This window comes from Rhinolophus sinicus, linkage group LG04 (assembly GCF_036562045.2).
Source record: "Rhinolophus sinicus isolate RSC01 linkage group LG04, ASM3656204v1, whole genome shotgun sequence".
In the NCBI taxonomy this organism is placed as follows: Eukaryota; Metazoa; Chordata; class Mammalia; order Chiroptera; family Rhinolophidae; genus Rhinolophus; species Rhinolophus sinicus.
This window is the reverse complement of record NC_133754.1, coordinates 112,581,358-112,596,359: the sequence shown is the minus strand read 5'-3', so window position 1 is coordinate 112,596,359 and position 15,002 is coordinate 112,581,358. Positions and strand designations below refer to the sequence as shown.

General features: G+C 36.1%; 1 long non-coding RNA gene across 2 annotated transcripts; it reads left to right on the top strand.

The window, feature by feature from the left end:
• The first annotated feature begins 1,733 nt into the window (after positions 1-1,733).
• LOC141571100 (uncharacterized) lies at positions 1,734-12,097 on the top strand. Of its 2 annotated transcripts, none has more exons than XR_012495664.1 (3): positions 1,734-1,955; positions 9,264-10,248; positions 11,637-12,097. It is a non-coding gene; the product is annotated as an uncharacterized LOC141571100 (long non-coding RNA). The 2 variants fall into 2 exon arrangements; XR_012495665.1 differs by having other exon boundaries at positions 11,424-12,097.
• Positions 12,098-15,002: the final 2,905 nt, after the last annotated feature.

Below are 15,002 nucleotides of genomic sequence, written 5' to 3'. Positions count from 1 at the left end.
TCAATGTGCTCAGTAATAATTTTACATATGACGCAGACTTTTCTTGTCTCAGACAGATATGTCAATAATGTAAAGCCTCAGTCATTAAAAGAAAAAGCACACTCACTTTTATAACTCTTCTTAGGAAGCAAACCAGTCTGGATGATACTGGAGTTAGAATGATGTTGAATCTTCATTTCCTGATATTCACAATTTTGCCAGTAATTGACAACATAATGGCAAAGAGCATAATATGTAAATCCAAACTTCATGAAATTATTATTAATTTGATAAAGAAGCTTATTGAGTTATCCCTACATCCCAGGATATAAATATTATTGCAATATAAGAATTATTTAACTATTTATGTTTTAAACAATTGGAAAAAATACTTTATGTAAAAAATTCATCACAAGTTATAAAAAAGCAATCTTCCAATGCTAATATTAATAAAACATATGTGTGATCTGAAAAAACAATTTTTAAGTAAATTTTCAGTGTGAAATTTACTTCAGGATTTTTAGCATTAAAAAATTACAAATGATTAAAATACATATGGATGAAAATAACTCATTTAAATAAATGCCTTGTAATTTAGTATTTGATTAAGTAAATACATTGTGATTTGATTTTTTGTTAATATCACTCTTTCCCTCAAATACTTTCCTTTACACACAAAGGCATTTTATAATTTTTAAGTATTCTTTTCTTATATTTTCATCTTTTATATTGTTCAATTTGACCAATACAACTCTAAGAGCCTGCAATTAAGTTTTATATTGTAGTTCAGAGAAGAATGGAATAAAACTCCACATTTCACTGATATAATTTTAGAACTAATATTTTCTGATTTGGGTCAAACTAATACCGTATAGTTGCTTAAAATTCTGATATCATCACTGACCATCCCAAGAAGCTCACGGTAATGAAGGAAAAATACTTTTTATTTTATGTTAATTTTATGGCTTCAGGGGAACCTTTAAAATTTAACTTTCTGTTTTTAAACGTAAATTCTTTTTTACAGTTTTACGGAGATATAATTGGCATGTAATGGTATGTAAGTTTAACGTGTACAAAGTGATAATTTGATATACATATACATTGTGAAATTATTACCACAATAAGATTAGTTAACACATCCGTGACCTCATGTAGTTACCATTTTATGTTTGTGTCGTGAGAACATTTACGATCTACTAAATTTCAACATCGAAAATAATGAAATGTCCATTTCTTTTTACTCACAGAGTAGTCTTTAATTGTAATTTTTTTTGTTCTTTTCACCATTTGCTATGTCCTAATATTCTGGTGGGTACTTTCATTTTGAGGAGTTAAGATATTAATGTCAAAGGATAATTCTTAGTATGATATTTGATAAAATGGCTTTATACAAAAAAATATTACACAAGTTAGTGTGAATTTCCCTTAGAAGGCTCAGTCCAATCTTTATAACAATCTATTTGGAAATATGCACAAACACACTCAAGGAGATTTAACATACTTTTTAGAGCAATGAGAATACCTAGTACATTTTCAGTTTATACACTTAACAAGTTCTAAATACATCTGCTTTGTAATTTCATTTCTCATTTTAAATCCATATACATCCTAACTTCTTTCTCTTTACAACTTCCTATATTCCTGACTCCAGATGTTATTTTATATCCTATGAAAACTAACTTTTGTTCTTATTGTTCCCAATGAATCATGGTGTCTTCTCACAGTGTTTTGTTTTGAAGGACCAATCCTCAGGTTTGTAGAAACACAGGAAAGCAGCATTCCTGTGCAAAAATCTTGTAATGTCTGTGTCTATTCATTCAGGCTGTCATGACAACAGCTCTGGCTCTTAAAGTGAAATTCCAATGTAGGCTCATCTCCATTGGCAACAAGGCAATGCGTGCGTCTCATCTTAGTACAGCAGAGGGCTTGGGGAGTATCAATGACCTCCAGATAGACTCCTTGGGCATCACAGACAGGTAAGGCCTATCACATGTTTTTATCATGGCATGCTTGTTTTCAAACTTTTGATACTAGACAAAAATGAAAAATACACAACATATCTTTCCTCTGTCTCTCTCTCTCTCTGTCTCTCTCCTTCGCTCTCTTTCTCCTCTCTTTTTCTGTTCTCTCTACCATAGACAATGAAATATTTAGGAAATACTAATGTTTACATTAAATCCAGAAAATTGCTTCTCTAAATTCTTTTCAGCATTTCCCCAATGGTTATATTTTACATAACTTTAGTTTTACATAACAATATCAGTGGTTTCAGTACGTGTGTGTAATCCTTCCTGCCATTCCATCCTGTAACCACTACCACAGTTTCAATACACAACCATTCCATCACCACAAAGGTCTCTCCTATGCTGCCCCTCTCTTTTTCCCACCATCCCTAGCTCCTAGAAACCACTAGCTTGTTTTCCATCACTATAATTTTCTCATTTCAAGAATTTTATATAAATGGACTCATGCAATGTGTGGTCTTCAGACACTGGCTCTTTATTCAGCATTAAATTTTCAAGATTCATCCAAGATGTTACACCTACCAAAAGTTTGCTTGTTTAGGGCTGAGTAGTATCCCTTGGTATGCATAAACCATAGTGTGCTTAGTAACTCACCCATTAAAGGACATTTTGGGTCTTTCCAGTTTCAGGAAAATGCAACTGAAGTTGTTATGTACAGGCTTTTGAATGTATATAGCTCTCAGTTTCTCTAAGGTAAATGCCTGGAGTGCAATTACCAAGTCATATGATAAATGCATGTCAAACAATTTTTTAGAATGGCTGTACCATTTTACACTCCCATCAAGAATGTATGAGAATCCAGATTTTGTGCATCACCACCATTATTTGTGCTGTCATTATTATTTATATTAGTTGTTCTTGTAGGTGTGTAGTGACATTCACTGTAGTCTAATTTGCATTTTCCTAATGGCTACCTGGAGCCCCTATTTATGTGTTCATTTATTTGCCTTCCATATATTTTCCTTAGCGAAATGTATGTTCGTGTTCATTGTCCATTTTCTAATTGGGTTACTTGTTTTTCTATTGCTGAGTTTTGAGAGTTTCCTTTTATGTTCTAGATACAAGCCCTTTGTCAAATATGTGGGTTGCAAATATGTTTCCTAGTTGAGAGCATGTATTTTCATCCTTTTAAACAAGCTGTTTGCAGGGCAAAATTTTTATAATTTTGATGAAGTCCAATTTGTCATTTTTTTTCTCATCGACAAAGTTCATGAGACTGGCATATTTACCAGAATGCCATATCAACTGATGTACAAAATAATAAAAAAAAACACACAAGTATTATAGGCCCATTGTGTGTGCCACATACTATTGTAAACATTTTTTTAATCTAACTCTCATGACACTACTACAAGTTAGAAACTCATACCATCCCATGTTTAAAAATGAGGAAAAAGAGGCACAGAAAGATTAAGAAAAGTGCCATAGTTAGGATTTAAACCCAGGGAGTCTGACACCCAGCTTAGAGCGTCAGAAAAAAAGAAATTTTATTTATTGCAATGAAAAATATACGATCTACAGTGCTAGAGAGATGATGCTCTGGTCCATACAGTCTTTCTTTGTTAAGATAGCAACATGGAGGCTAAACTATAATCAGAAGAATCCTTGGGGAGCAAAGATGTAGTATATTTGCCAAATATTTAAAGTGTTTAGCTGACACCTGAGGGATGCTGGGCCAGGGTGCACAGTACCCTGGTCACAGATTCAATGGGCGTTAACAACGTTTGTTTGAGACCAACATTGCTTGAATGGTGCTCCTTTTCCTCATGTACAATGCCATCACTAGGGTTACAGCCAGGCCACACTGGCCTAGGATTAATTTCTCTAAATTTTCTAATCATTGGGAAAATTTTCTAATCACTGGGAAAATGATATTTCTGTGATTTCCAAATACCTAGTCACCGATGACCATCTCAGTACAAGGTCCATATGCTATCCAACAAAGGAAAAGCATATTCTAAAGATCGAATGATATTTTAATGTATTGGGTGGCACTCCCTAGTTATTAAAGCAGGAAGTGTGAATATATTTTTAGTGTGTTTGATTTTATTTTTATACAAGCATAATTTTACATACCTATTAAAATGTTATCACTTACACTCTTCTAACATTTTTTTTCTTTCTATTTGATTGCTTTCTCTCCCCATATCACTGCTCCCACAAGAAGCCTGTATTAAAATAACAGGTTTTGGGGGATTTCTTGTCAACATGTTTGTTTGTCTTGATCATTTGTTGCTTTTTTATATCCCATCTATGGGTGAAATCATATGGTTTCTTGACTTTTTCTGTCTAACTTATTTCGCTTAGCGGGGTGATCTCAAAATCCTTCCAAGTTGTCTCAAATGGCAGTACTTCATTTTTCTTACGGTCGAATAATAGTCCATTGAATATATGTACCACATCTTCTTTATCCAATCATATATTGATGGACACTTTGGTTGTGTTCATGTTTTGTCCACCATGAAAATGCTGCAATGAACATAGGGGTACATATATTTTTATGGATAAATGTTTCAGATATTTTTGGGTAGCTACCCAGAAAAGGAATTGCTGGGTCATATGGTAATTCTATTCTTAATTTTTTGAGAAACTTCCATACTGTTTTCCATAGTGGCTGTACCAATTTACAGTCCCACCAGCAGTATATGAAGATTCCTTTTTCTCCACAACCTCTACATACTTGTTATTACTTGTAATGTTGATAATAGCCAATCTAGCCAATCTAACAGGTGTGAGTTGGTATCTCATTGTGGCTTTGATTTGCATAGGAAAATGCTATGGGTTTGTTCTTCTTTCTCTGGATTGCTTTGATTATTTGGGGTCTTTTGTGGTTCAAAGCAGATTTTAGGATTGTTTTTCTATTTCTGTGAAGAATGCCATTGGAACTTTGATAGGGACTTTATTGTATCCACAGATGCCTTTTCAGTCGTATGGATATTTTAACAATATTAACTCTTTCAATCCATAAACTTGGGATGTCTTTCCATGTGTTTGTGGCTTCTTTGATTTCTTCTAACAAAGTCTTATAGTTTTTATTGTACAGATCTTTCATTTCCTTGGTTTAATTTATTCCTAGTCATTTATTGATTTGGATTCTGTTGTGAATTGGATAGTTTTCTTTATTTCTTTTTCTGATTTTTCATCCTCGTTGTGCAGAAATTCAACTGATTTCTGTATGTTGTTTTTGTATCCTGTAACATTACTGAAATAGTGTCCTACCATATGATCTATATTGGAGAAAGTTCTGTGTGCACTTGAAAAAAATGTGTATTCTGCTACTGTTGGATGGAATGTTCTATATGTCTGTTAAATTGGTTTGGTCTAAAGCGTGGTTCAATTTCAATGTTTCCTTGTTGATTTTCTGTCTGGATGATCTATCCATTGTTGAAAGTGGGGTATTGAAATAATCTACTATTATTTAATTGTTGTCTATTTCTCCTTTTAGATCTGTTGGTATTTGCTTAATATATTTAGGTGTTCTGATGTTGGGTGCGTATATATTTTTTATTATTATATCTTGATATATTGACCCCTTTGTTATTATTTAATAACCTTCATTGTCTCATCACTATAAGTCTGTTTTGTCTGATACAAGTATGGTTATCACCACTTTCTTTTAGTTTTCACTTGCATGAAATATCTTCTATCTCTTCACTTTGAGCCTATATATATCCTAAAGCTGAAATTAGTCAGTATATTGTTGAGTCTTATTTTTTTATCCATCCACCCACTCTGCCTTTTCATAGGTAAATTCAATTCATTTACATTTAGAATGATTATTTATATATAAAGACTTACTTCTGCCACCTTAATTTGCCTTCTGCTTGATTTGTATTTTCATTGTTTCTTTTTCCTTTTGTTTCTGCCAACCTTTGTAATGTAATAGATTTCCATGGTCATATGCTCTGTTTCCCCTTTTTTATATGTTGCAAATCTACTCTAGAGATTTGCCTTGTGGTCCATGAGGCTTATATAAAACATCTCATAAATAAAAGAGTTCATTTTATGCTAATAGCAACTTATCTTCACTTGCCAATAATGAGTCCACCCTTCTACTCCTCCCATTTTATTTTTTGATGTCACAATTTACCTCTTTTTATGCTGTGCATTCATTAACAAGTTATAGAGCAATAACTATTTGGATGCTCTTTTCCTTTAACTTTTATCCTATGAAGTGGTTAATAGTTAAGTAGTTAACATGCTATCCTATTATAGAATTGGAGTTTTCTAAGTCTGACAATTTTTCACCTTTTCCAGTGTGTTGTATACTTTCATAAATGCTAATGACACTGATTAGTGTCTTTTTGATTCAGCTTGAAGAACTCCTTTGAGCATTTTCTCCAAGACATGTCTAGTGAAGAATTCCCTCAGCTTTCGATTGTCTGGAAAAGCCTTTATTTCTCCTTCATATCTGATGGATAATTTTGCTGGATAAAGTATTCTTGGCTGGAAATTTTTATCTTTTAGTGCTTTGTATATGTCATTCCACTTTCTACTCACCTGAAGGATTTTTGCTTAGAAATTTACTTATAGACAATTGAAGGGTTTTTTTGTAAGTTACACTCTTTTTCCCTGGCTGCCTTTACTATTCTTTCTTTATCCCTGATTTTTGATAGCTTTATTATAATTGTCATGGAGAAGGACTTAGATGACCAAGCCTTTCCCCAGTTTGGGGAAATTTTCAGCTATTAGTTCTTTAAATAAAATTTCTGCTGCCTCCTCCCTCTTTTCTCCTTCTGGAATATTTATTATTCTGTAGTTTGTCCTTTTGGCTGAATCCCATAAATCAAAAGGGGGTTTTGACATTTTTATTCTTTTCTCTTTTTTCTCTTGTAACTGTGTTGTTCCACAATTCCTGTCATCTAACTCATTTATTCTATCTTCCATCTGCTCTACTCTACTACAGATGCTCTCTACTGTATTCTTCACTTCATTCATTGAATTCTTCAGCTCCAAAATTTGTTTGGTTATTTTTTATGATTTCCCTCTCTTTTGTAACAGAGCTCATGTGTTCATGTATCTTTTTCCTAATGTAATTGAACTGCGTTTCTGAATTTTCTTGAAGCATATTGAGTTTCTTCAATACAACCATTTTTTAATTCTCTGTCAGCTAGATTATAGCATTCTATGTCTTCGGTTCAGTTGTTGGGACTTATTGATACATTTTGCAGGGACATATTTCATTGATTTTTAAAGTTTCTTGTATTTTGCATTGATGCTTTTGCATTTGAAGTATCATTACCGGTTATCTTCAGATGGGGTACTGTTCCTTGGTATGGCTTCTCTGGGGTTTTCTAGGCTTATTATAGACTCTTCTTGTGGCAGAATTCCTAACCTTTATGTTTTCTGTTATTCTTATAATTCACCAGGCTGGCTGCAGGAAACCTCTTTTGCTATCCAGAAGATGGCACTATAGCGCCAGCTTAAGGTTTCTTCCTTGCCTACAGACCCTGGTTCGTTTTTCTGTGAGCACTTTGATTACCTGACCTGCTCTCACTACCTCACTTAAAGAGTGTACATAAGAATTCTGCTGCAGAGTTGGGAGAGGTGTGGGTTCAGCATCGGGGTACCTGCAGACCAATGGAGAAATCCTCCAGTGGGGTACTTTCACAGGCTTGTGGGTGGACCTCCTGCTCATGTCCTGAAGCAAACACTAAGAGCCACGTTCCTTTAAGTTCCTTTAATGCTCTTTGATATTCTTATGTGCTTCCTTCCCTTTCTCTTCCTTTCCCCCAGTCATGAAAGACCCGCCTCAGAAATCAGGGTGTTGCTAAAGAGAAATGGGTTTCTCTGGCCATGACCCACATAAGTGTGACAGCTGGGCAGTCACGCACCACTTTCTACCTTCTCCACTAGACAGGTGTCACCACTGTCACCTCCTCCATGAGAGAAGTAACCACTGCTGCTGCAGAACTGTTTAGCCCCATGGATTGGAAGGGAAGTGGCTCTAGCGAGTTCCCATCTTTCTTCTGCATCCAAACTTACCTGTATTCCACTCCAGCAGCATGCTGGAATCTCCCCTCAGGTAGATTGGACTTCTCTCTACAAATTCTCTCTTGCCCATGGGTATCTGCCCAGTTATCCTGCCACTGAACCAACTATGGTGGGTGGGGAAGGTTTGCTGACTGACTTTGATTTGCATTCCTTAACAAAGTTTTATTGTTTATTTTCAGATGTACAGTGAGCAAGAATGCCCCAGCTCCTTTTCATGGAGGGCTGAAGAACTTATTTTAATGTGTGGATATCTAATTAGTTGTTAAATGAAGGGGAGAGGAAGGAGGAATAACTTACACTGCCAAGATACTATCCTCACTTTCATATTTGACATCTTAGAAACCTTTCAGGCCCTCCTGAGGCTGGCTCATCCAGAAGAATGCCTTTGATATGCAAACTAACCAATCCAGAGCCATACACGCTGTGGCCTATATTGGGCCTTTACACCCCAGTAGTAAAATTTTCTGGCACTTAGTCACCCAGGGCCAGGTTCTTGGCAACTAGGGACCACTCCTATAGCCCAAGGCCTGCCAAAACTTCACAACATATAAATATAGTTTCAGATGGATCATGGACATTTCTGAAAGAAAACATTGGAGACTGTCTTCTTGACTTTGGGTTGGCAAAGTATTTCTGGTCAGAGAAAGTTATAATAATAATAAATAGTAAATGAGACAACACTCATTTCAAAAACACCAATAAGAGAGTAATAGCTACACATATAACTGACAAAGAACTACCATCCAGAAGAGAGAAACTTCTTATTACTCAATAATTAAAAAAAAAAAAAAACACAGCCGAATGAAAAATGGGTAAAATACTTGATAGATGCTTGACCAATAAATATACAAAACTGGCCAATAAATTCATGAAAAAACTCTTCCAAACATTTTTGCTTAGGAAAGCACAGTAAAAATCTAGTGAGATTGAAATTTTATGTTGAATCACAATAATAATAAGACCTGGTAGAATGGATAAGAAAAAAAGGTATTTGTAATACTGTGGAGCAACCAGAATGCTTAAACATTAGTGATGGGAGGCTGTAATTGCATAATCATATTAGAAAGAACTCGGTGGTTTTATAAGAATTTAATAGACAATGGATTACTAAGGATTAAAATGGGAGAGAATTTTATAAATACAGCAAAATAGTTGAATCTCATAAAAATTATGGTGAGGGCATGGGTGATGTGATGAACAAAAGAATCTTCATGAAAGCTTGTAAAATGAACCCTCACTTCTCCCATTTCTTTACTCAACTTCTAGAACTCTGGCAGCCCCTTACTGCAACCAGGAAGGAGACCTCAGAATACTCATGTGAAGACCTGGAGCTACCCAAGTCAATTCCCTCCATATCCACACGCTTCCTCATATAATTAATCCAGAGAGAAGCGCTGAAAGACACAGACCCACCCAGGCACACAGAGCTCCCACTCAGCTATTTCCTCTTTACCACACACATAGGAATGCACAGCCAATGCACAGGACCACTTGATACCTGAGGACAAACACTAGCAGGAAAGATGGAGGACAAAACACACACATAGGAAGAAGAGACGAAGGAACAGAAAAAAAAATTCAGAGACATAGGAAAACATCAAATATATATCTATTAATGTCTTCAATGTGATTAGAGAAACTGAATCCATTAAGATCTATCTATCTATCTATCTATCTATCTATCTATCTATCTATCTATCTATCTATCTATCATCTATCTACCGTCTATCTATACACATGTGTACATACAAAGTCTGACAAGTTTGCAAACTTGTTGCAATGATGTTGCTAACCTTTTATGATATCAGAGGGATTATTCACTATGAATTTGTACCAACTGGACAAACAGTTAACTAAGTTTACTATTTGGAAGTGCTGAAAAGTCTGCGTGAAAAAGTTCGCCAATAATTCAACAATTCAACAATGCATCACAACAATGCACCAGCTCACAGGGCACTGTGTGTGAGGGAGTTTTTAGCCAGTAAAGAAATAATGGCATTGGAACACCCTCCATACTCATGTGATCTGGCCCCCAATGACTTCTTTCGTTACCCAAAAATAAAGGAAATACTGAAAGGAAGACATTTTGATGACATTCAGGACATCAAGGGTAATACAACAACAGCTATAATGACCATTCCAGAAAAAGAGTTCCAAAATTGCTTTGAAGAGTGGGCTAGATGCTGGCATTGGTGCATAGCTTCCCAAGTGGAGTACTTTGAAGGTGACCATAGTGATATTCAGCAATGAGGTATGTAACACTTTTTCTAGGATGAGTTCGTGAACTTACTTGTCAGAGCTTATATACATTATAGATATGTGTATATGTATGTGTATGTGTATATATGCATGTATATGCATGTTTAAGTATACATATATATGTGTGTATATATATGTATATATGTATATATGTATATATATGCATATACATACAGAAGGTGCCAAAAAATGTATACAAATTTATTTTTTTATTTTTTTGAGGGGAATATTGGGGAACAGTGTGTTTCTCCAGGTCCCATCTAGTTGTGGAGGGAGTAGCTCAGCTCCAAGCCCAGTTGCTGTTTCGAATCTTTAGTTGCAGGGGGCGCAGCCCACCATCGCATGCGGTAATTGAACCAGCAACCCTATTGTTCAGAGCTCATGCTCTAACCAACTGAGTCATATGGCTGCCCCTCCGGAAGCTCAGTGGCAGCTCATCTTCAATCCAGTTGTGGAGGGTGCAGCTCACTGGCCCATGTGGAAATCGAACTGGCAACCCTGTTGTTCAGAGCTCATTGCTCTAACCAACTGACTCATCCAGCCGCCCCTGTATACACAGTTTAAGAAAGGGAAAAACTGTATTAAAATTTTAATACTTAATATATAGTCACGTTGACTTCTGCAATTAGAAGAGTTGCTCAAAGTGGTTACCATCAGCATCCAGACAATTCTGATTACAGCAAACTACTGTTACATAGATAACATGTCTTAAAATGTGTATACATTTTTTTAGTACCCTCTGTGTATATATATACATATATATATATATATATATATATATATATATATATATATATATATATATATGTACATGGCAGAGGCTGATTGCACCACAACCCCAACACCCCCACTTAATTTCTAGGTAGGTTTGAAGGATTAACGATGCTCACATGGAATGAAGAATCCCAGCCGCGGTGAGAGGGGATGCATTCAATGGTTCATAGGATATTAGCGCTGAAATGACCTGAAAAGCAAGAGGACTTGGAGGGATGTCTTAGGTGGAGGTGGAGGTAGACAAATGCACCCTGGCAGTTGGGGCGGCCTGAGTGGAGAGGAGGGAACAGTGCTGCTTTAAGACACACCCCTGGGGAAGGAAACATCAGGGCTTCTGGTCTCTTGGCAGGTTTAGAAAAGCTCTTGTGAAGTAATGGTTTTCACATCTTCTAGGGACTTGCGTGTTTGTAGCATCTCCTCCTCTTGCCTTGAGTGCTTGGATCTCTCTTCCTTCAGTTCTTGAACCAGGGAAGTAATTTCTTGCCTCGGCATCAAGATCATGGTCGCCTTTTGTCAGCGTTTGTAAGGCTGGGTATATTTAATGATTTCCTCTCGTCTGGCATCCTCTAAGGATGGCTAGATCCCTGCATAATTCTTTTTTGACAGGCTGAACTTGTCAGTGAATGGGCATTTCTCTTCAATCTGTGTGCCACTGTTTCTGCCAGCTGTGCTTCACATCTTATATAAAGTCGACTCCAAACAAACCGAACAAGTTTGACTGTAAGTAAGAGACCTACCGAGAGGCAGACGACAGGTGGACAAGCCATGGTCTCCCACTGGAGGGCGTGGACAATGAGGCATGGACTTAGGCCATTGGGCAGCAGCTCTGCTGACACCTTGCCCAGCTTGCCAAGGATCAGCCTAAAGCCCGACTCCGCAGAGGACCACAGCCCCTCCGTGGACCATCTGCACAGGGACTGCCCTGTCGTCATGGAGACTCCGGCCACAGAATACCCGGGACTCCCCAACATTCCTTCTGGAACCCGGCCAGCAAGGGCAACTGGTCATCAGTGGTATGGTTGGGTTGGGAGAGATTTGTAAATAAAATATGCTCGCCTTCATTACTACCTAATGATTATTCTTCATTTCTGTGTGTTTTTGTATCAGTATAAATTAAGTGAAAACAGAAATCTTCTGGGTACGACTTGATACATTGTTAAAACTTTATATCTGCTTAAGGTATCCAACAAACCCATCTATGCAGGCAGACCTTGGAGATATTGTGGGCTGGGATCCAGATCACCTCAGTAAAACAGTATCACAATCAAGTGAGTTGTAATCTTTTTCCTTCAACAGGTAAAAAAAAAAAAAATGCAACATCTGCAAAGCACAATAAAGTGAAGTGCAATACAAGGTAGGCCTGTACATGGATCTTGTCTATTAACACAAGAAATACCCCCATGGAACTTGTCAATCAATGACCACCCATATACCCACCACATGCAGTCTCTCCTTTGGTTTCTATTAACATCCACCAGTTTGGTCAGTTCCTGAATAGTATAGAAATGAGATAAATCACAATGTACACTTTGACATCTGCTTCTTTCGCTCCAAATGGTATTTTTTATTCCACTCATGTTTTTCTGTGGATAAGCAGTTCACTCTGTTTAGGTCTGAGTAATTTGACATTGTATGAATATATCACAAAATATTTGATAGACATTTCTGTTGCTCCAAATGTGGGGTATTATGAATAAAGATATTGTGAACACTCATGCACAAGCTGTTTTTATTTTTTATTTTTTGCCTTTTGTCTTTTTAATTATTTACTCATATTTTTCAGTTACAGTTGACATTCAATATTATGTTATATTCATTTCAGGTGTACGGCATAATGGTTAGACATTTATGTAATTTATGCAGTGACCCCCCAGATTAGTCCAGTACACACCTGGCCCTATACATATTTGTTACAACATTATTGACTATATTCTCTATGCTGCACTTTACATCCCTGTGACTATTATGTAACTACCAATTTATATTTCTTAATCCCTTCACCTTGTTCACCCAGCTCCCAACCCCTCTTCCCCCTCTGGCAACCATTAGTTTGTTCTCTGTATGTGAGTCTGTTTCTGTTTTATTTGCTTGTTTACTTTGGTCTTTAGATTCCACATATAATGAGATCATATGGTATTTGTCTTTTTCAGTCTGACTTATTTCACTTAGCATAATGCCCTCTAGGTCTATCCATGTTGTTGCAAATGGTAAGATTTCATTCCTTTTTATGGCCAAGTAATATTCCCTTGTACATATGTACTACTTCTTTATCCAATTGTCTATTAATGGGAATTTCAGTTGCGTCCATATTTGGCTATTGCAAATAGTGCTACAGTAAACATTGCATATATATAAACAGTGCATATATCTTTTCAAATTAGTGTTTCGGATTCCTTTGGATAAATACCCAGAAGTAGAATTGCTCTGTCATAGGTAGTTTATTTTTAATTTTTTGAGGAACCTCCAAACCGTTTTATATAGTGGCTGCATCAATTTGCAATCCCATCAACAGTGTATGGAGGTTCAAATTTCTCTGCATCACACTAACACTTGTTTGTTGCTTTATTGATGATAGCCATCCTGACAGCTGTGAGGTGGTTTTGATTTGTGTTTCTGATGATCAGTGACGTTGAGCATCTTTTCATATGTGTATGTGTCTGTCCTCTTCAGAGAAGTGTCTATTCAGGTCCTTTGTCCATTTATAATTAAATTGTTTGGGGTTTTTGTGGTGCTCAATTGTATGAGTTCTTTATATTTTTTGGATATTAACCCCTTATCAGATGTGTCATTGGCAAATATCTTCACCCATTCAGTAGGATGTCCTTTTGTTTGGTTGACGGTTTCCTTTACTGTGCAAAGCCTTTTAGTTTGATGTAGTCCCATTTGTTTATTATCTCCTTTGATTCCCTTGCCGGAGTCGATAGATCAGGAAAAAATATCACTAAGAGCAATGTCAGAGAGTTTATGCCCTATGTTTTCTTTTAGGGGTTTTATATTTTTGGGTCTTAATTTAAGTTTAATCCATTTTGAATTTATTCTTGTATATTGTACAAAAAGGTGGTCCAGTTTCTCTTTCTTTCTTTCTTTCTTTCTTTCTTTCTTTCTTTCTTTCTTTCTTTCTCTCTCTCTCTCTCTCTCTCTCTCTCTCTCTCTCTCTCTCTCTCTCTCTCTCTTCCTTTCTTTCTTTCATGTACCTGTCCAGTTTTTCCAACATCATTTATTAAATAGACTGTATGTTTACCCCACTGTTTATTCTTGCCTCCTTTGTCATGGATTAAGTGACAACATAGGCGTTGGTTTACTTCTGGGCTCTCTATTCTGTTCCATTGATCTATGTGTCTGGTTTTTGTGTGTGTGTATGCAGCATAAACAGCCAGATATTTATTTATAAAAGAAAGTACACTCTGAGATGGGGAGCGGGCTGACCCCAACAGAGGGAAGCAGACTTGCCTTACATGGCATGAAAGCTTTTTTCAAGCTTTCAAAAACAACTTGATTTTATTATTTTTTTAATTTAATTTAATTTTTATATTAGTTTCAGGTGTACAAAACATCATAATGATTACACATTTATACCCCTTACAAAGTGATAACTGCCCTCCCAATCTACTACCCATCTGACATAATATATAACTGTTACAGTACCATTGACTATATTCCCTGTGCTGTATTTTACATCCCGTGGGTGTGTGCATGTGTGTGTGTGCATATATATATATATATATATATATATATATATATATATATATATATATATATATAAATGCAGAGGGTGTCCATATATTTATATATAAATGCAGAGGGTGCCAAAAAATGTACACACATTTTAAGAAAGGAACAAAACTGTGTTAAAATGATAATACTCAATATATAGTCACATCTGACTTCTGCAATTACAAGAGGTGCTCAAAGTGGTCAGCATCCAGACACTTCTGATTACGGCGAACTACTGCTTCATAGATAACATCTCTT